Source organism: Lepus europaeus, chromosome 19 (genome assembly GCF_033115175.1).
Source record: "Lepus europaeus isolate LE1 chromosome 19, mLepTim1.pri, whole genome shotgun sequence".
Lineage (NCBI taxonomy): Eukaryota > Metazoa > Chordata > Mammalia > Lagomorpha > Leporidae > Lepus > Lepus europaeus.
The window spans coordinates 22,901,236-22,923,001 of NC_084845.1; positions in this window are offsets into that span (position 1 = coordinate 22,901,236).

Below are 21,766 nucleotides of genomic sequence, written 5' to 3' on the forward strand. Positions count from 1 at the left end.
ACAGTAAAAATGGTTTTGGAGAAAAGCAAAGTTTTTTTCGTTATGCAAGTGCATAAAATGTCATGTATACAAACAGAAATATCATGTTTGTTTGCCGCAGTTCCTCTAACTTTCTCCCTAGAACATACGAATGTGTATACTGGTGTCTCCATGTTGAACCTATTAGTGTTTCTAAGGTACAAAATTAAATGTTCCCTGATAAAAACATTCAAAACAATAAAGTCCATTGATAATGTCCAGAAAACACAAACACAGAGTCCGTCGCAATATCTGGGATTGAGTTAGCCAAAACACAACTGGATATTTCTGGTTTCATCCAGTCATATCCGGACTAAGTTTGGTGGAATTCGTATGCAATGAACCGGGAAAATCGCAGTAAAAATTGTTTTGGAGTAAAACAAAGTCTTTTCCTTAAGCCAGTGCATAAAATGTCATCTATACAAACAGAAATATCATGTTTGTTTACCGCAGTTATTCTAGCTTTCTTCCTAGAAAATACGAATGTGTAGACTGGTGTCTCCATGTGGAACCTGAGAGAAAATAAGGCAGGAAGGGGTTAAAATGGAGTTGCTTGGCTAACTGCATATTGTTCTGCTTTTGTACAAAATAGCTGGGCTTGCAAAATGCTTTTTTAAGATGACTGAATTTTAGCTGAACTTGTAGCATGTGATGTGTTAATGCCTTTATGAGATAATTGAGCATGTGATAATTATTTTAGGAGCTATGTTAAGTTTTTGGTCACGATGACCCCGTGTTTGTGCTTGCTCAAGGTTTTTGTCCCTTACCCTGGAAAAACCCATTATTTTGTGATTATGTGTCATGCTGTGGTTTATCTTGTGATCCTCTGTAATGCTGTGGAGATATGCTAATGTTGTGGTTTTAAATCTTAAATACTCTGTGCGGTTGATGATCGGGGCCTCTCTTCTTGCACAGAGACGGCCCATCTGCGCAGATGTAATAAACTTCCTCTTGTTCTTTGCATCGATTGGAATGGAATTCGTGTTTCTGGGGTCGGTAGAAGTGTGAGACACCTGTCGGGGGTCTTACAGAACCAATTAGTGTTTCCCAGCACAAAATTAAATGTTCCCTGATAAAAACATTCAAAACGATATAATCCATCGATAATATCCAGAAAACACAAACGCAGAGTCTGTAGTAATATCTGGGATATAGTAAGCCAAAAAAAAAAGAAAACGGATATTTCTGGTTTCATCCAGTCATATCCGGACAAAGTGAGGTGGAATTCGTATGCAATGGACCGAGAAAATCACAGTAAAAATGGTTTTGGAGAAAAGTAAAGTCTTTTTGTTAGGAAAGTGCATAAAATGTCATCTATACAAACAGAAATATCATGTTTGTTTGCCGCAGTTCCTCTAGCTTTCTCCCTAGAAAATACAAATGTGTAGAGCTGGTGTCTCCGTGTGGAACCAATTAGTGTTTCTAAGGTACAAAATTAAATGTTCCCTGATAAAAACATTCAAAACAATAAAGTCCGTTGATAATGTCCAGAAAACACAAACACAGAGTCCATTGCAATATCTGGGATTGAGTTAGCCAAAACACAACCGGATATTTCTGGTTTCATCCAGTCATATCCGGACAAAGTGGGGTGGAATTCGTATGCAATGAACCGGGAAAATCGCAGTAAAAATGGTTTTGGAGTAAAACAAAGTCTTTTCCTTAAGCCAGTGCATAAAATGTCATCTATACAAACAGAAACATCATGTTTGTTTACGGCAGTTATTCTAGCTTTCTCCCTAGAAAATTCGAATGTGTAGACTGGTGTCTCCATGTGGAACCAATTAGTGTTTCCCAGCACAAAATTAAATGTTCCCTGATAAATAACATGCAAAAACATAAATTCCGTTGATAATATCCGGAAAACATAAACACAGAGGCTTTCACAATATCTGGGTTGTAGTAAGCCAAAACACAACCGGATATTTCTGGTTTCATCCAGTCATATCCGGACAAAGCGAGGTGGAATTCGTATGCAATGGACCGAGAAAATCACAGTAAAAATGGTTTTGGAGAAAAGCAAAGTTTTTTTCGTTATGCAAGTGCATAAAATGTCATGTATACAAACAGAAATATCATGTTTGTTTGCCGCAGTTCCTCTAACTTTCTCCCTAGAACATACGAATGTGTATACTGGTGTCTCCATATTGAACCTATTAGTGTTTCTAAGGTACAAAATTAAATGTTCCCTGATAAAAACATACAAAACAATAAAGTCCGTTGATAATGTCCAGAAAACACCAACACAGAGTCCGTCGCAATATCTGGGATTGATTTAGCCAAAACACAACCGGATATTTCTGGTTTCATCCAGTCATGTCAGGACTAAGTTTGGTGGAAATCGTATGCAATGAACCGGGAAAATCGCAGTAAAAATGGTTTTGGAGTAAAACAAAGTCTTTTCCTTAAGCCAGTGCATAAAATGTCATCTATACAAACAGAAACATCATGTTTGTTTACCGCAGTTATTCTAGCTTTCTCCCTAGAAAATACGAATGTGTAGACTGGTGTCTCCATGTGGAACCAATTAGTGTTCCCAGCACAAAATTAAATGTTCCCTGATAAAAACATTCAAAACAATATAATCCATCGATAATATCCAGAAAACACAAACACAGAGTCTGTAGTAATATCTGGGATATAGTAAGCCAAAAAAAATGAAACGGATATTTCTGGTTTAATCCAGTCATATCCGGACAACGCGAGGTGGAATTCGTATGCAATGGACCGAGAAAATCACAGTAAAAATGGTTTTGGAGAAAAGTAAAGTCTTTTTGTTAGGAAAGTGCATAAAATGTCATCTATACAAACAGAAATATGATGTTTGTTTGCCGCAGTTCCTCTAGCTTTCTCCCTAGAAAATACAAATGTGTAGAGCTGGTGTCTCCGTGTGGAACCAATTAGTGTTTCTACGGTACAAAATTAAATGTTCCCTGATAAAAAACATGCAAAACCATAAAATCCGTTCATAATATCCGGAGAACACAAATACAGAAGCTTTCACAATATCTGGGATTGAGTTAGCCAAAACACAACCGGATATTTCTGGTTTCATCCAGTCATATCCGGACAAAGTGGGTTGGAATTCGTATGCAATGGACCAACAAAATCACAGTAAAAATGGTTTTAGAGAAAGGCAAAAAGTCTTTTCCATCGCAAGTGCATAAAATGTCATCTATACAAACAGACATATCATATCGATTTGCAGTTCCTCAAGCTTTCTCCCTAGAACATAGGAATGTGTTACTGGTGTCTCCATGTGGAACCAATTAGTGTTTCTACGGTACAAAATTAAATGTTCCCTGATAAAACATTCAAAACAATAAAAATCCATCGATAATATCCAGAAAACACAGACACTGAGGCTGTAGCAATATCTGGGATATAGTAAGACAAAACACAACCGGATATTTCTGGTTTCATCCACTCATATCCGGACAAAGTGGGGTGGAATTCATATGTAATGGATCGAGAATATCACAGGAAAAATGGTTTTGGAGAAAAGCAAAGTCTTTTCTTTAGGAAAGTGCATAAAATGTCATCTATACAAACAGAAATATCATGTTTGTTTGCCGCAGTTCCTCTAGCTTTCTCCCTAGAAAATACGAATGTGTAGAGCTGGTGTCTCCATGTGGAACCAATTAGTGTTTCCCAGCACAAAATTAAATGTTCCCTGATAAATAACATGCAAAAACATAAATTCCGTTGATAATATCCGGAAAACATAAACACAGAGGCTTTCACAATATCTGGGTTGTAGTAAGCCAAAACACAACCGGATATTTCTGGTTTCATCCAGTCATATCCGGACAAAGCGAGGTGGAATTCGTATGCAATGGACCGAGAAAATCAGAGTAAAAATGGTTTTGGAGAAAAGCAAAGTTTTTTTCGTTATGCAAGTGCATAAAATGTCATGTATACAAACAGAAATATCATGTTTGTTTGCCGCAGTTCCTCTAACTTTCTCCCTAGAACATACGAATGTGTATACTGGTGTCTCCATGTTGAACCTATTAGTGTTTCTAAGGTACAAAATTAAATGTTCCCTGATAAAAACATTCAAAACAATAAAGTCCGTTGATAATGTCCAGAAAACACAAACACAGAGTCCGTCGCAATATCTGGGATTGATTTAGCCAAAACACAACCGGATATTTCTGGTTTCATCCAGTCATATCCGGACTAAGTTTGGTGGAATTCGTATGCAATGAACCGGGAAAATCGCAGTAAACATGGTTTTGGAGTAAAACAAAGTCTTTTCCTTAAGCCAGTGCATAAAATGTCATCTATACAAACAGAAACATCATGTTTGTTTACGGCAGTTATTCTAGCTTTCTCCCTAGAAAATACGAATGTGTAGATTGGTGTCTCCATGTGGAACCAATTAGTGTTTCCCAGCACAAAATTAAATGTTCCCTGATAAAAACATTCAAAACAATATAATCCATCGATAATATCCAGAAAAAACAAACACAGAGTCTGTAGTAATATCTGGGATATAGTAAGCCAAAAAAAAAGAAAACGGATATTTCTGGTTTCATCCAGTCATATCCGGACAAAGTGAGGTGGAATTCGTATGCAATGGACCGAGAAAATCACAGTAAAAATGGTTTTGGAGAAAAGTAAAGTCTTTTTGTTAGGAAAGTGCATAAAATGTCATCTATACAAACAGAAATATCATGTTTGTTTGCCGCAGTTCCTCTAGCTTTCTCCCTAGAAAATACAAATGTGTAGAGCTGGTGACTCCGTGTGGAACCAATTAGTGTTTCTACGGTACAAAATTAAATGTTCCCTGATAAAAAACATGCAAAACCATAAAATCCGTTGACAATATCCGGAAAACACCAATACAGAAGCTCTCACAATATCTAGGATTGAGTTAGCCAAAACACAACCGGATATTTCTGGTTTCATCCAGTCATATCCGGACTAAGTTTGGTGGAATTCGTATGCAATGAACCGGGAAAATCGCAGTAAAAATGGTTTTGGAGTAAAACAAAGTCTTTTCCTTAAGCCAGTGCATAAAATGTCATCTATACAAACAGAAACATCATGTTTGTTTACCGCAGTTATTCTAGCTTTCTCCCTAGAAAATACGAATGTGTAGACTGGTGTCTCCATGTGGAACCAATTAGTGTTTCCCAGCACTAAATTAAATGTTCCCTGATAAAAACGTTCAAAACAATATAATCCATCGATAATATCCAGAAAACACAAACACAGAGTCTGTAGTAATATCTGGGATATAGTAAGCCAAAAAAAAAGAAAACGGATATTTCTGGTTTCATCCAGTCATATCCGGACAAAGTGTGTTGGAATTCGTATGCAATGGACCGAGAAAATCACAGTAAAAATGGTTTTGGAGAAAAGTAAAGTCTTTTTGTTAGGAAAGTGCATAAAATGTCATCTATACAAACAGAAATATCATGTTTGTTTGCCGCAGTTCCTCTAGCTTTCTCCCTAGAAAATACGAATGTGTAGAGCTGGTGTCTCCGTGTGGAACCAATTAGTGTATCTATGGTACAAAATTAAATGTTCCCTGATAAAAAACATACAAAACCATAAAATCCGTTGATAATATCCGGAAAACACCAATACAGAAGCTTTCACAATATCTGGGATTGAGTTAGCCAAAACACAACCGGATATTTCTGGTTTCATCCAGTCATATCCGGACTAAGTTTAGTGGAATTTGTATGCAATGAACCGGGAAAATAGCAGCAAAAATGGTTTTGGAGTAAAACAAAGTCTTTTCCTTAAGCCAGTGCATAAAATGTCATCTATACAAACAGAAACATCATGTTTGTTTACGGCAGTTATTCTAGCTTTCTCCCTAGAAAATACGAATGTGTAGACTGGTGTCTCCATGTGGAACCAATTAGTGTTTCCCAGCACTAAATTAAATGTTCCCTGATAAAAACATTCAAAACAATATAATCCATCGATAATATCCAGAAAACACAAACACAGAGTCTGTAGTAATATCTGGGATATAGTAAGCCAAAAAAAAAGAAAACGGATATTTCTGGTTTCATCCACTCATATCCGGACAAAGTGGTGTGGAATTCGTATGCAATGGACCGAGAAAATCACAGTAAAAATGGTTTTGGAGAAAAGTAAAGTCTTTTTGTTAGGAAAGTGCATAAAATGTCATCTATACAAACAGAAATATCATGTTTGTTTGCCGCAGTTCCTCTAGCTTTCTCCCTAGAAAATACAAATGTGTAGAGCTGGTGTCTCCGTGTGGAACCAATTAGTGTTTCTACGGTACAAAATTAAATGTTCCCTGATAGAAAACATGCAAAACCATAAAATCCGTTCATAATATCCGGAGAACACAAATACAGAAGCTTTCACAATATCTGGGATTGAGTTAGCCAAAACACAACCGGATATTTCTGGTTTCATCCAGTCATATCCGGACAAAGTGGGTTGGAATTCGTATGCAATGGACCAACAAAATCACAGTAAAAATGGTTTTAGAGAAAGGCAAAAAGTCTTTTCCATCGCAAGTGCATAAAATGTCATCTATACAAACAGACATATCATATTGATTTGCAGTTCCTCAAGCTTTCTCCCTAGAACATAGGATTGTGTTACTGGTGTCTCCATGTGGAACCAATTAGTGTTTCCCAGCACTAAATTAAATGTTCCCTGATAAAAACATTCAAAACAATATAATCCATCGATAATATCCAGAAAACACAAACACAGAGTCTGTAGTAATATCTGGGATATAGTAAGCCAAAAAAAAAGAAAACGGATATTTCTGGTTTCATCCAGTCATATCCGGACAAAGTGAGGTGGAATTCGTATGCAATGGACCGAGAAAATCACAGTAAAAATGGTTTTGGAGAAAAGTAAAGTCTTTTTGTTAGGAAAGTGCATAAAATGTCATCTATACAAACAGAAATATCATGTTTGTTTGCCGCAGTTCCTCTAGCTTTCTCCCTAGAAAATACAAATGTGTAGAGCTGGTGACTCCGTGTGGAACCAATTAGTGTTTCTACGGTACAAAATTAAATGTTCCCTGATAAAAAACATGCAAAACCATAAAATCCGTTGACAATATCCGGAAAACACCAATACAGAAGCTTTCACAATATCTAGGATTGAGTTAGCCAAAACACAACCGGATATTTCTGGTTTCATCCCGTCATATCCGGACTAAGTTTGGTGGAATTCGTATGCAATGAACCGGGAAAATCGCAGTAAAAATGGTTTTGGAGTAAAACAAAGTCTTTTCCTTAAGCCAGTGCATAAAATGTCATCTATACAAACAGAAACATCATGTTTGTTTACCGCAGTTATTCTAGCTTTCTCCCTAGAAAATACGAATGTGTAGACTGGTGTCTCCATGTGGAACCAATTAGTGTTTCCCAGCACTAAATTAAATGTTCCCTGATAAAAACATTCAAAACAATATAATCCATCGATAATATCCAGAAAACACAAACACAGAGTCTGTAGTAATATCTGGGATATAGTAAGCCAAAAAAAAAGAAAACGGATATTTCTGGTTTCATCCAGTCATATCCGGACAAAGTGAGGTGGAATTCGTATGCAATGGACCGAGAAAATCACAGTAAAAATGGTTTTGGAGAAAAGTAAAGTCTTTTTGTTAGGAAAGTGAATAAAATGTCATCTATACAAACAGAAATATCATGTTTGTTTGCCGCAGTTCCTCTAGCTTTCTCCCTAGAAAATACAAATGTGTAGAGCTGGTGTCTCCGTGTGGAACCAATTAGTGTTTCTACGGTATAAAATTAAATGTTCCCTGATAAAAAACATGCAAAACCATAAAATCCGTTGACAATATCCGGAAAACACCAATACAGAAGCTTTCACAATATCTAGGATTGAGTTAGCCAAAACACAACCGGATATTTCTGGTTTCATCCAGTCATATCCGGACTAAGTTTGGTGGAATTCGTATGCAATGAACCGGGAAAATCGCAGTAAAAATGGTTTTGGAGTAACACAAAGTCTTTTCCTTAAGCCAGTGCATAAAATGTCATCTATACAAACAGAAACATCATGTTTGTTTACCGCAGTTATTCTAGCTTTCTCCCTAGAAAATACGAATGTGTAGACTGGTGTCTCCATGTGGAACCAATTAGTGTTTCCCAGCACAAAATTAAATGTTCCCTGATAAAAACATTCAAAACAATATAATCCATCGATAATATCCAGAAAACACAAACACAGAGTCTGTAGTAATATCTGGGATATAGTGAGCCAAAAAAAAAGAAAACGGATATTTCTGGTTTCATCCAGTCATATCCGGACAAAGTGAGGTGGAATTCGTATGCAATGGACTGAGAAAATCACAGTAAAAATGGTTTTGGAGAAAAGTAAAGTCTTTTTGTTAGGAAAGTGCATAAAATGTCATCTATACAAACAGAAATATCATGTTTGTTTGCCGCAGTTCCTCTAGCTTTCTCCCTAGAAAATACAAATGTGTATTGCTGGTGTCTCCGTGTGGAACCAATTAGTGTTTCTACGGTACAAAATTAAATGTTCCCTGATAAAAAACATGCAAAACCATAAAATCCGTTGACAATATCCGGAAAACACCAATACAGAAGCTTTCACAATATCTAGGATTGAGTTAGCCAAAACACAACCGGATATTTCTGGTTTCATCCAGTCATATCCGGACTAAGTTTGGTGGAATTCGTATGCAATGAACCGGGAAAATCGCAGTAAAAATGGTTTTGGAGTAAAACAAAGTCTTTTCCTTAAGCCAGTGCATAAAATGTCATCTATACAAACAGAAACATCATGTTTGTTTACCGCAGTTATTCTAGCTTTCTCCCTAGAAAATACGAATGTGTAGACTGGTGTCTCCATGTGGAACCAATTAGTGTTTCCCAGCACAAAATTAAATGTTCCCTGATAAAAACATTCAAAACAATATAATCCATCGATAATATCCAGAAAACACAAACACAGAGTCTGTAGTAATATCTGGGATATAGTGAGCCAAAAAAAAAAGAAAACGGATATTTCTGGTTTCATCCAGTCATATCCGGACAAAGTGAGGTGGAATTCGTATGCAATGGACCGAGAAAATCACAGTAAAAATGGTTTTGGAGAAAAGTAAAGTCTTTTTGTTAGGAAAGTGCATAAAATGTCATCTATACAAACAGAAATATCATGTTTGTTTGCCACAGTTCCTCTAGCTTTCTCCCTAGAAAATACAAATGTGTAGAGCTGGTGTCTCCGTGTGGAACCAATTAGTGTTTCTACGGTACAAAATTAAATGTTCCCTGATAAAAAACATGCAAAACCATAAAATCCGTTGACAATATCCGGAAAACACCAATACAGAAGCTTTCGCAATATCTAGGATTGAGTTAGCCAAAACACAACCGGATATTTCTGGTTTCATCCAGTCATATCCGGACTAAGTTTGGTGGAATTCGTATGCAATGAACCGGGAAAATCGCAGTAAAAATGGTTTTGGAGTAAAACAAAGTCTTTTTCTTAAGCCAGTGCATAAAATGTCATCTATACAAACAGAAACATCATGTTTGTTTACCGCAGTTATTCTAGCTTTCTCCCTAGAAAATACGAATGTGTAGACTGGTGTCTCCATGTGGAACCAATTAGTGTTTCCCAGCACAAAATTAAATGTTCCCTGATAAAAACATTCAAAACAATATAATCCATCGATAATATCCAGAAAACACAAACACAGAGTCTGTAGTAATATCTGGGATATAGTAAGCCAAAAAAAAAGAAAACGGATACTTCTGGTTTCATCCAGTCATATCCGGACAAAGCGAGGTGGAATTCGTATGCAATGGACCGAGAAAATCACAGTAAAAATGGTTTTGGAGAAAAGTAAAGTCTTTTTCTTAGGAAAGTGCATAAAATGTCATCTATACAAACAGAAATATCATGTTTGTTTGCCGCAGTTCCTCTAGCTTTCTCCCTAGAAAATACGAATGTGTAGAGCTGGTGTCTCCGTGTGGAACCAATTAGTGTATCTATGGTACAAAATTAAATGTTCCCTGATAAAAAACATACAAAACCATAAAATCCGTTGATAATATCCGGAAAACACCAATACAGAAGCTTTCACAATATCTGGGATTGAGTTAGCCAAAACACAACCGGATATTTCTGGTTTCATCCAGTCATATCCGGACTAAGTTTAGTGGAATTCGTATGCAATGAACCGGGAAAATAGCAGCAAAAATGGTTTTGGAGTAAAACAAAGTCTTTTCCTTAAGCCAGTGCATAAAATGTCATCTATACAAACAGAAACATCATGTTTGTTTACCGCAGTTATTCTAGCTTTCTCCCTAGAAAATACGAATGTGTAGACTGGTGTCTCCATGTGGAACCAATTAGTGTTTCCCAGCACTAAATTAAATGTTCCCTGATAAAAACATTCAAAACAATATAATCCATCGATAATATCCAGAAAACACAAACACAGAGTCTGTAGTAATATCTGGGATATAGTAAGCCAAAAAAAAAGAAAACAGATATTTCTGGTTTCATCCACTCATATCCGGACAAAGTGGTGTGGAATTCGTATGCAATGGACCGAGAAAATCACAGTAAAAATGGTTTTGGAGAAAAGTAAAGTCTTTTTGTTAGGAAAGTGCATAAAATGTCATCTATACAAACAGAAATATCATGTTTGTTTGCCGCAGTTCCTCTAGCTTTCTCCCTAGAAAATACAAATGTGTAGAGCTGGTGTCTCCGTGTGGAACCAATTAGTGTTTCTACGGTACAAAATTAAATGTTCCCTGATAAAAAACATGCAAAACCATAAAATCCGTTCATAATATCCGGAGAACACAAATACAGAAGCTTTCACAATATCTGGGATTGAGTTAGCCAAAACACAACCGGATATTTCTGGTTTCATCCAGTCATATCCGGACAAAGTGGGTTGGAATTCGTATGCAATGGACCAACAAAATCACAGTAAAAATGGTTTTAGAGAAAGGCAAAAAGTCTTTTCCATCGCAAGTGCATAAAATGTCATCTATACAAACAGACATATCATATTGATTTGCAGTTCCTCAAGCTTTCTCCCTAGAACATAGGATTGTGTTACTGGTGTCTCCATGTGGAACCAATTAGTGTTTCTACGGTACAAAATTAAATGTTCCCTGATAAAAACATTCAAAACAATAAAAATCCATCGATAATATCAGGAAAACACAGACACTGAGGCTGTAGCAATATCTGGGATATAGTAAGACAAAACACAACCGGATATTTCTGGTTTCATCCACTCATATCTGGACAAAGTGGGGTGGAATTCATATGTAATGGATCGAGAATATCACAGGAAAAATGGTTTTGGAGAAAAGCAAAGTCTTTTCTTTAGGAAAGTGCATAAAATGTCATCTATACAAACAGAAATATCATGTTTGTTTGTCGCAGTTCCTCTAGCTTTCTCCCTAGAAAATACGAATGTGTAGAGCTGGTGTCTCCATGTGGAACCAATTAGTGTTTCCCAGCACAAAATTAAATGTTCCCTGATAAATAACATGCAAAAACATAAATTCCGTTGATAATATCCGGAAAACATAAACACAGAGGCTTTCACAATATCTGGGTTGTAGTAAGCCAAAACACAACCGGATATTTCTGGTTTCATCCAGTCATATCCGGACAAAGCGAGGTGGAATTCGTATGCAATGGACCGAGAAAATCACAGTAAAAATGGTTTTGGAGAAAAGCAAAGTTTTTTTCGTTATGCAAGTGCATAAAATGTCATGTATACAAACAGAAATATCATGTTTGTTTGCCGCAGTTCCTCTAACTTTCTCCCTAGAACATACGAATGTGTATACTGGTGTCTCCATGTTGAACCTATTAGTGTTTCTAAGGTACAAAATTAAATGTTCCCTGATAAAAACATTCAAAACAATAAAGTCCGTTGATAATGTCCAGAAAACACCAACACAGAGTCCGTCGCAATATCTGGGATTGATTTAGCCAAAACACAACCGGATATTTCTGCTTTCATCCAGTCATATCCGGACTAAGTTTGGTGGAATTCGTATGCAATGAACCGGGAAAATCGCAGTAAAAATGGTTTTGGAGTAAAACAAAGTCTTTTCCTTAAGCCAGTGCATAAAATGTCATCTATACAAACAGAAACATCATGTTTGTTTACCGCAGTTATTCTAGCTTTCTCCCTAGAAAATACGAATGTGTAGACTGGTGTCTCCATGTGGAACCAATTAGTGTTTCCCAGCACAAAATTAAATGTTCCCTGATAAAAACATTCAAAACAATATAATCCATCGATAATATCCAGAAAACACAAACACAGAGTCTGTAGTAATATCTGGGATATAGTGAGCCAAAAAAAAAGAAAACGGATATTTCTGGTTTCATCCAGTCATATCCGGACAAAGTGAGGTGGAATTCGTATGCAATGGACTGAGAAAATCACAGTAAAAATGGTTTTGGAGAAAAGTAAAGTCTTTTTGTTAGGAAAGTGCATAAAATGTCATCTATACAAACAGAAATATCATGTTTGTTTGCCGCAGTTCCTCTAGCTTTCTCCCTAGAAAATACAAATGTGTATTGCTGGTGTCTCCGTGTGGAACCAATTAGTGTTTCTACGGTACAAAATTAAATGTTCCCTGATAAAAAACATGCAAAACCATAAAATCCGTTGACAATATCCGGAAAACACCAATACAGAAGCTTTCACAATATCTAGGATTGAGTTAGCCAAAACACAACCGGATATTTCTGGTTTCATCCAGTCATATCCGGACTAAGTTTGGTGGAATTCGTATGCAATGAACCGGGAAAATCGCAGTAAAAATGGTTTTGGAGTAAAACAAAGTCTTTTCCTTAAGCCAGTGCATAAAATGTCATCTATACAAACAGAAACATCATGTTTGTTTACGGCAGTTATTCTAGCTTTCTCCCTAGAAAATACGAATGTGTAGACTGGTGTCTCCATGTGGAACCAATTAGTGTTTCCCAGCACAAAATTAAATGTTCCCTGATAAAAACATTCAAAACAATATAATCCATCGATAATATCCAGAAAACACAAACACAGAGTCTGTAGTAATATCTGGGATATAGTGAGCCAAAAAAAAAAGAAAACGGATATTTCTGGTTTCATCCAGTCATATCCGGACAAAGTGAGGTGGAATTCGTATGCAATGGACCGAGAAAATCACAGTAAAAATGGTTTTGGAGAAAACTAAAGTCTTTTTGTTAGGAAAGTGCATAAAATGTCATCTATACAAACAGAAATATCATGTTTGTTTACCGCAGTTCCTCTAGCTTTCTCCCTAGAAAATACAAATGTGTAGAGCTGGTGTCTCCGTGTGGAACCAATTAGTGTTTCTACGGTACAAAATTAAATGTTCCCTGATAAAAAACATGCAAAACCATAAAATCCGTTGACAATATCCGGAAAACACCAATACAGAAGCTTTCGCAATATCTAGGATTGAGTTAGCCAAAACACAACCGGATATTTCTGGTTTCATCCAGTCATATCCGGACTAAGTTTGGTGGAATTCGTATGCAATGAACCGGGAAAATCGCAGTAAAAATGGTTTTGGAGTAAAACAAAGTCTTTTCCTTAAGCCAGTGCATAAAATGTCATCTATACAAACAGAAACATCATGTTTGTTTACCGCAGTTATTCTAGCTTTCTCCCTAGAAAATACGAATGTGTAGACTGGTGTCTCCATGTGGAACCAATTAGTGTTTCCCAGCACAAAATTAAATGTTCCCTGATAAAAACATTCAAAACAATATAATCCATCGATAATATCCAGAATACACAAACACAGAGTCTGTAGTAATATCTGGGATATAGTAAGCCAAAAAAAAAGAAAACGGATATTTCTGGTTTCATCCAGTCATATCCGGACAAAGCGAGGTGGAATTCGTATGCAATGGACCGAGAAAATCACAGTAAAAATGGTTTTGGAGAAAAGTAAAGTCTTTTTCTTAGGAAAGTGCATAAAATGTCATCTATACAAACAGAAATATCATGTTTGTTTGCCGCAGTTCCTCTAGCTTTCTCCCTAGAAAATACAAATGTGTAGAGCTGGTGTCTCCGTGTGGAACCAATTAGTGTTTCTACAGTACAAAATTAAATGTTCCCTGATAAAAAACATGCAAAACCATAAAATCCATTGATAATATCTGGAGAACACAAATACAGAAGCTTTCACAATATCTGGGATTGAGTTAGCCAAAACACAACCGGATATTTCTGGTTTCATCCAGTCATATCCGGACAAAGTGGGTTGGAATTCATATGCAATGGACCAACAAAATCGCAGTAAAAATGGTTTTAGAGAAAGGCAAAAAGTCTTTTCCATCGCAAGTGCATAAAATGTCATCTATACAAACAGACATAACATATCGATTTGCAGTTCCTCAAGCTTTCTCCCTAGAACATAGGAATGTGTTACTGGTGTCTCCATGTGGAACCAATTAGTGTTTCTACGGTACAAAATTATATGTTTCCTGATAAAAACATTCAAAACAATAAAATCCATCGATAATATCCAGAAAACACAGACACTGAGGCTGTAGCAATATCTGGGATATAGTAAGACAAAACACAACCGGATATTTCTGGTTTCATCCACTCATATCCGGACAAAGTGGGGTGGAATTCATATGTAATGGATCGAGAATATCACAGGAAAAATGGTTTTGGAGAAAAGCAAAGTCTTTTCTTTAGGAAAGTGCATAAAATGTCATCTATACAAACAGAAATATCATGTTTGTTTGCCGCAGTTCCTCTAGCTTTCTCCCTAGAAAATACGAATGTGTAGAGCTGGTGTCTCCATGTGGAACCAATTAGTGTTTCCCAGCACAAAATTAAATGTTCCCTGATAAATAACATGCAAAAACATAAATTCCGTTGATAATATCCGGAAAACATAAACACAGAGGCTTTCACAATATCTGGGTTGTAGTAAGCCAAAACACAACTTGATATTTCTGGTTTCATCCAGTCATATCCGGACAAAGCGAGGTGGAATTCGTATGCAATGGACCGAGAAAATCACAGTAAAAATGGTTTTGGAGAAAAGCAAAGTTTTTTCGTTATGCAAGTGCATAAAATGTCATGTATACAAACAGAAATATCATGTTTGTTTGCCGCAGTTCCTCTAACTTTTCCCTAGAACATACGAATGTGTATACTGGTGTCTCCATGTTGAACCTATTAGTGTTTCTAAGGTACAAAATTAAATGTTCCCTGATAAAAACATTCAAAACAATAAAGTCCGTTGATAATGTCCAGAAAACACCAACACAGAGTCCGTCGCAATATCTGGGATTGATTTAGCCAAAACACAACCGGATATTTCTGGTTTCATCCAGTCATATCCGGACTAAGTTTGGTGGAATTCGTATGCAATGAACCGGGAAAATCGCAGTAAAAATGGTTTTGGAGTAAAACAAAGACTTTTTCTTAAGCCAGTGCATAAAATGTCATCTATACAAACAGAAACATCATGTTTGTTTACCGCAGTTATTCTAGCTTTCTCCCTAGAAAATACGAATGTGTAGACTGGTGTCTCCATGTGGAACCAATTAGTGTTTCCCAGCACAAAATTAAATGTTCCCTGATAAAAACATTCAAAACAATATAATCCATCGATAATATCCAGAAAACACAAACACAGAGTCTGTAGTAATATCTGGGATATAGTAAGCCAAAAAAAAAAAGAAAACGGATATTTCTGGTTTCATCCAGTCATATCCGGACAAAGTGAGGTGGAATTCGTATGCAATGGACCGAGAAAATCACAGCAAAAATGGTTTTGGAGAAAAGTAAAGTCTTTTTGTTAGGAAAGTGCATAAAATGTCATCTATACAAACAGAAATATCATGTTTGTTTGCCACAGTTCCTCTAGCTTTCTCCCTAGAAAATACAAATGTGTAGAGCTGGTGTCTCCGTGTGGAACCAATTAGTGTTTCTACGGTACAAAATTAAATGTTCCCTGATAAAAAACATGCAAAACCATAAAATCCATTGATACTATCCGGAGAACACAAATACAGAAGCTTTCTCAATATCTGGGATTGAGTTAGCCAAAACACAACCAGATATTTCTGGTTTCATCCAGTCATATCCGGACAAAGTGGGTTGGAATTCGTATGCAATGGACCAACAAAATCGCAGTAAAAATGGTTTTAGAGAAAGGCAAAAAGTCTTTTCCATCGCAAGTGCATAAAATGTCATCTATACAAACAGACATATCATATCAATTTGCAGTTCCTCAAGCTTTCTCCCTAGAACATAGGAATGTGTTACTGGTGTCTCCATGTGAAACCAATTAGTGTTTCTACGGTACAAAATTAAATGTTCCCTTTTAAAAACATTCAAAACAATAAAATCCATCGATAATATCCAGAAAACACAGACACTGAGGCTGTAGCAATATCTGGGATATAGTAAGACAAAACACAACCGGATATTTCTGGTTTCATCCACTCATATCCGGACAAAGTGGGGTGGAATTCATATGTAATGGATCGAGAATATCACAGGAAAAATGGTTTTGGAGAAAAGCAAAGTCTTTTCTTTAGGAAAGTGCATAAAATGTCATCTATACAAACAGAAATATCATGTTTGTTTGCCGCAGTTCCTCTAGCTTTCTCCCTAGAAAATACGAATGTGTAGAGCTGGTGTCTCCATGTGGAACCAATTAGTGTTTCCCAGCACAAAATTAAATGTTCCCTGATAAATAACATGCAAAAACATAAATTCCGTTGATAATATCCGGAAAACATAAACACAGAGGCTTTCACAATATCTGGGTTGTAGTAAGCCAAAACACAACCGGATATTTCTGGTTTCATCCAGTCATATCCGGACAAAGCGAGTTGGAATTCGTATGCAATGGACTGAGAAAATCACAGTAAAAATGGTTTTGGAGAAAAGCAAAGTTTTTTTCGTTATGCAAGTGCATAAAATGTCATGTATACAAACAGAAATATCATGTTTGTTTGCCGCAGTTCCTCTAACTTTCTCCCTAGAACATACGAATGTGTATACTGGTGTCTCCATGATGAACCTATTAGTGTTTCTAAGGTACAAAATTAAATGTTCCCTGATAAAAACATTCAAAACAATAAAGTCCGTTGATAATGTCCAGAAAACACCAACACAGAGTCCGTCGCAATATCTGGGATTGATTTAGCCAAAACACAACCGGATATTTCTGGTTTCATCCAGTCATATCCGGACTAAGTTTGGTGGAATTCGTATGCAATGAACCGGGAAAATCGCAGTAAACATGGTTTTGGAGTAAAACAAAGTCTTTTCCTTAAGCCAGTGCATAAAATGTCATCTATACAAACAGAAACATCATGTTTGTTTACCTCAGTTATTCTAGCTTTCTCCCTAGAAAATACGAATGTGTAGACTGGTGTCTCCATGTGGAACCAATTAGTGTTTCCCAGCACAAAATTAAATGTTCCCTGATAAAAACATTCAAAACAATATAATCCATCGATAATATCCAGAAAACACAAACACAGAGTCTGTAGTAATATCTGGGATATTGTAAGCCAAAAAAAGAGAAAACGGATATTTCTGGTTTCATCCAGTCATATCCGGACAAAGTGAGGTGGAATTCGTATGCAATGGACTGAGAAAATCACAGTAAAAATGGTTTTGGAGAAAAGTAAAGTCTTTTTCTTAGGAAAGTGCATAAAATGTCATCTATACAAACAGAAATATCATGTTTGTTTGCCGCAGTTCCTCTAGCTTTCTCCCTAGAAAATACAAATGTGTAGAGCTGGTGTCTCCGTGTGGAACCAATTAGTGTTTCTAAGGTACAAAATTAAATGTTCCCAGATAAAAAACATGCAAAAACATAAAATCCGTTGACAATATCCGGAGAACACCAATACAGAAGCTTTCACAATATCTGGGATTGAGTTAGCCAAAACACAACCGGATATTTCTGGTTTCATCCAGTCATATCTGGACTAAGTTTGGTGGAATTCGTATGCAATGAACCGGGAAAATCGCAGTAAAAATGGTTTTGGAGTAAAACAAAGTCTTTTTCTTAAGCCAGTGCATAAAATGTCATCTATACAAACAGAAACATCATGTTTGTTTACCGCAGTTATTCTAGCTTTCTCCCTAGAAAATACGAATGTGTAGACTGGTGTCTCCATGTGGAACCAATTAGTGTTTCCCAGCACAAAATTAAATGTTCCCTGATAAAAACATTCAAAACAATATAATCCATCGATAATATCCAGAAAACACAAACACAGAGTCTGTAGTAATATCTGGGATATAGTAAGCCAAAAAAAAAGAAAACGGATATTTCTGGTTTCATCCAGTCATATCCGGACAAAGTGAGGTGGAATTCGTATGCAATGGACCGAGAAAATCACAGCAAAAATGGTTTTGGAGAAAAGTAAAGTCTTTTTGTTAGGAAAGTGCATAAAATGTCATCTATACAAACAGAAATATCATGTTTGTTTGCCGCAGTTCCTCTAGCTTTCTCCCTAGAAAATACAAATGTGTAGAGCTGGTGTCTCCGTGTGGAACCAATTAGTGTTTCTACGGTACAAAATTAAATGTTCCCTGATAAAAAACATGCAAAACCATAAAATCCATTATTAATATCCGGAGAACACAAATACAGAAGCTTTCACAATATCTGGGATTGAGTTAGCCAAAACACAACCGGATATTTCTGGTTTCATCCAGTCATATCCGGACAAAGTGGGTTGGAATTCGTATGCAATGGACCAACAAAATCGCAGTAAAAATGGTTTTAGAGAAAGGCAAAAAGTCTTTTCCATCGCAAGTGCATAAAATGTCATCTATACAAACAGACATATCATATCGATTTGCAGTTCCTCAATCTTTCTCCCTAGAACATAGGAATGTGTTACTGGTGTCTCCATGTGGATCCAATTAGTGTTTCTATGGTACAAAATTAAATGTTCCCTGATAAAAACATTCAAAACAATAAAATCCATCGATAATATCAGGAAAACACAGACACTGAGGCTGTAGCAATATCTGGGATATAGTAAGACAAAACACAACCGGATATTTCTGGTTTCATCCACTCATATCCGGACAAAGTGGGGTGGAATTCATATGTAATGGATCGAGAATATCACAGGAAAAATGGTTTTGGAGAAAAGCAAAGTCTTTTCTTTAGGAAAGTGCATAAAATGTCATGTATACAAACAGAAATATCATGTTTGTTTGCCGCAGTTCCTCTAGCTTTCTCCCTAGAAAATACGAATGTGTAGAGCTGGTGTCTCCATGTGGAACCAATTAGTGTTTCCCAGCACAAAATTAAATGTTCCCTGATAAATAACATGCAAAAACATAAATTCCGTTGATAGTATCCGGAAAACATAAACACAGAGGCTTTCACAATATCTGGGTTGTAGTAAGCCAAAACACAACCGGATACTTCTGGTTTCATCCAGTCATATCCGGACAAAGCGAGGTGGAATTCGTATGCAATGGACCGAGAAAATCACAGTAAAAATGGTTTTGGAGAAAAGGAAAGATTTTTCGTTATGCAAGTGCATAAAATGTCATGTATACAAACAGAAATATCATGTTTGTTTGCCGCAGTTCCTCTAACTTTCTCCCTAGAACATACGAATGTGTATACTGGTGTCTCCATGTTGAACCTATTAGTGTTTCTAAGGTACAAAATTAAATGTTCCCTGATAAAAACATTCAAAACAATAAAGTCCGTTGATAATGTCCAGAAAACACAAACACAGAGTCCGTCGCAATATCTGGGATTGATTTAGCCAAAACACAACCGGATATTTCTGGTTTCATCCAGTCATATCCGGACTAAGTTTGGTGGAATTCGTATGCAATGAACCGGGAAAATCGCAGTAAAAATGGTTTTGGAGTAAAACAAAGTCTTTTCCTTAAGCCAGTGCATAAAATGTCATCTATACAACAGAAACATCATGTTTGTTTACCGCAGTTATTCTAGCTTTCTCCCTAGAAAATACGAATGTGTAGACTGGTGTCTCCATGTGGAACCAATTAGTGTTTCCCAGCACAAAATTAAATGTTCCCTGATAAAAACATTCAAAACCATATAATCCATCGATAATATCCAGAAAACACAAACACAGAGTCTGTAGTAATATCTGGGATATAGTAAGCCAAAAAAAAAAAAGAAAACGGATATTTCTGGTTTCATCCAGTCATATCCAGACAAAGTGTGGTGGAATTCGTATGTAATGGACCGCGAAAATCACAGTAAAAATGGTTTTGGAGAAAAGTAAAGTCTTTTTGTTAGGAAAGTGCATAAAATGTCATCTATGCAAACAGAAATATCATGTTTGCTTGCCGCAGTTCCTCTAGCTTTCTCCCTAGAAAATACAAATGTGTAGAGCTGGTGTCTCCGTGTGGAACCAATTAGTGTTTCTACGGTACAAAATTAAATGTTCCCTGATAAAAAACATGCAAAACCACAAAATCCGTTCATAATATCCGGAGAACACAAATACAGAAGCTTTCACAATATCTGGGATTGAGTTAGCCAAAACACAACCGGATATTTCTGGTTTCATCCAGTCATATCCGGACAAAGTGGGTTGGAATTCGTATGCAATGGACCAACAAAATCACAGTAAAAATGGTTTTAGAGAAAGGCAAAAAGTCTTTTCCATCGCAAGTGCATAAAATGTCATCTATACAAACAGACATATCATATCGATTTGCAGTTCCTCAAGCTTTCTCCCTAGAACATAGGAATGTGTTACTGGTGTCTCCATGTGGAACCAATTAGTGTTTCTACGGTACAAAATTAAATGTTCCCTGATAAAAACATTCAAAACAATAAAAATCCATCGATAATATCCAGAAAACACAGACACTGAGGCTGTAGCAATATCTGGGATATAGTAAGACAAAACACAACCGGATATTTCTGGTTTCATCCACTCATATCCGGACAAAGTGGGGTGGAATTCATATGTAATGGATCGAGAATATCACAGGAAAAATGGTTTTGGAGAAAAGCAAAGTCTTTTCTTTAGGAAAGTGCATAAAATGTCATGTATACAAACAGAAATATCATGTTTGTTTGCCGCAGTTCCTCTAGCTTTCTCCCTAGAAAATACGAATGTGTAGAGCTGGTGTCTCCATGTGGAACCAATTAGTGTTTCCCAGCACAAAATTAAATGTTCCCTGATAAATAACATGCAAAAACATAAATTCCGTTGATAATATCCGGAAAACATAAACACAGAGGCTTTCACAATATCTGGGTTGTAGTAAGCCAAAACACAACCGGATATTTCTGGTTTCATCCAGTCATATCCGGACAAAGCGAGGTGGAATTCGTATGCAATGGACCGAGAAAATCACAGTAAAAATGGTTTTGGAGAAAAGGAAAGATTTTTCGTTATGCAAGTGCATAAAATGTCATGTATACAAACAGAAATATCATGTTTGTTTGCCGCAGTTCCTCTAACTTTCTCCCTAGAACATACGAATGTGTATACTGGTGTCTCCATGTTGAACCTATTAGTGTTTCTAAGGTACAAAATTAAATGTTCCCTGATAAAAACATTCAAAACAATAAAGTCCGTTGATAATGTCCAGAAAACACAAACACAGAGTCCGTCACAATATCTGGGATTGATTTAGCCAAAACACAACCGGATATTTCTGGTTTCATCCAGTCATATCCGGACTAAGTTTGGTGGAATTCGTATGCAATGAACCGGGAAAATCGCAGTAAAAATG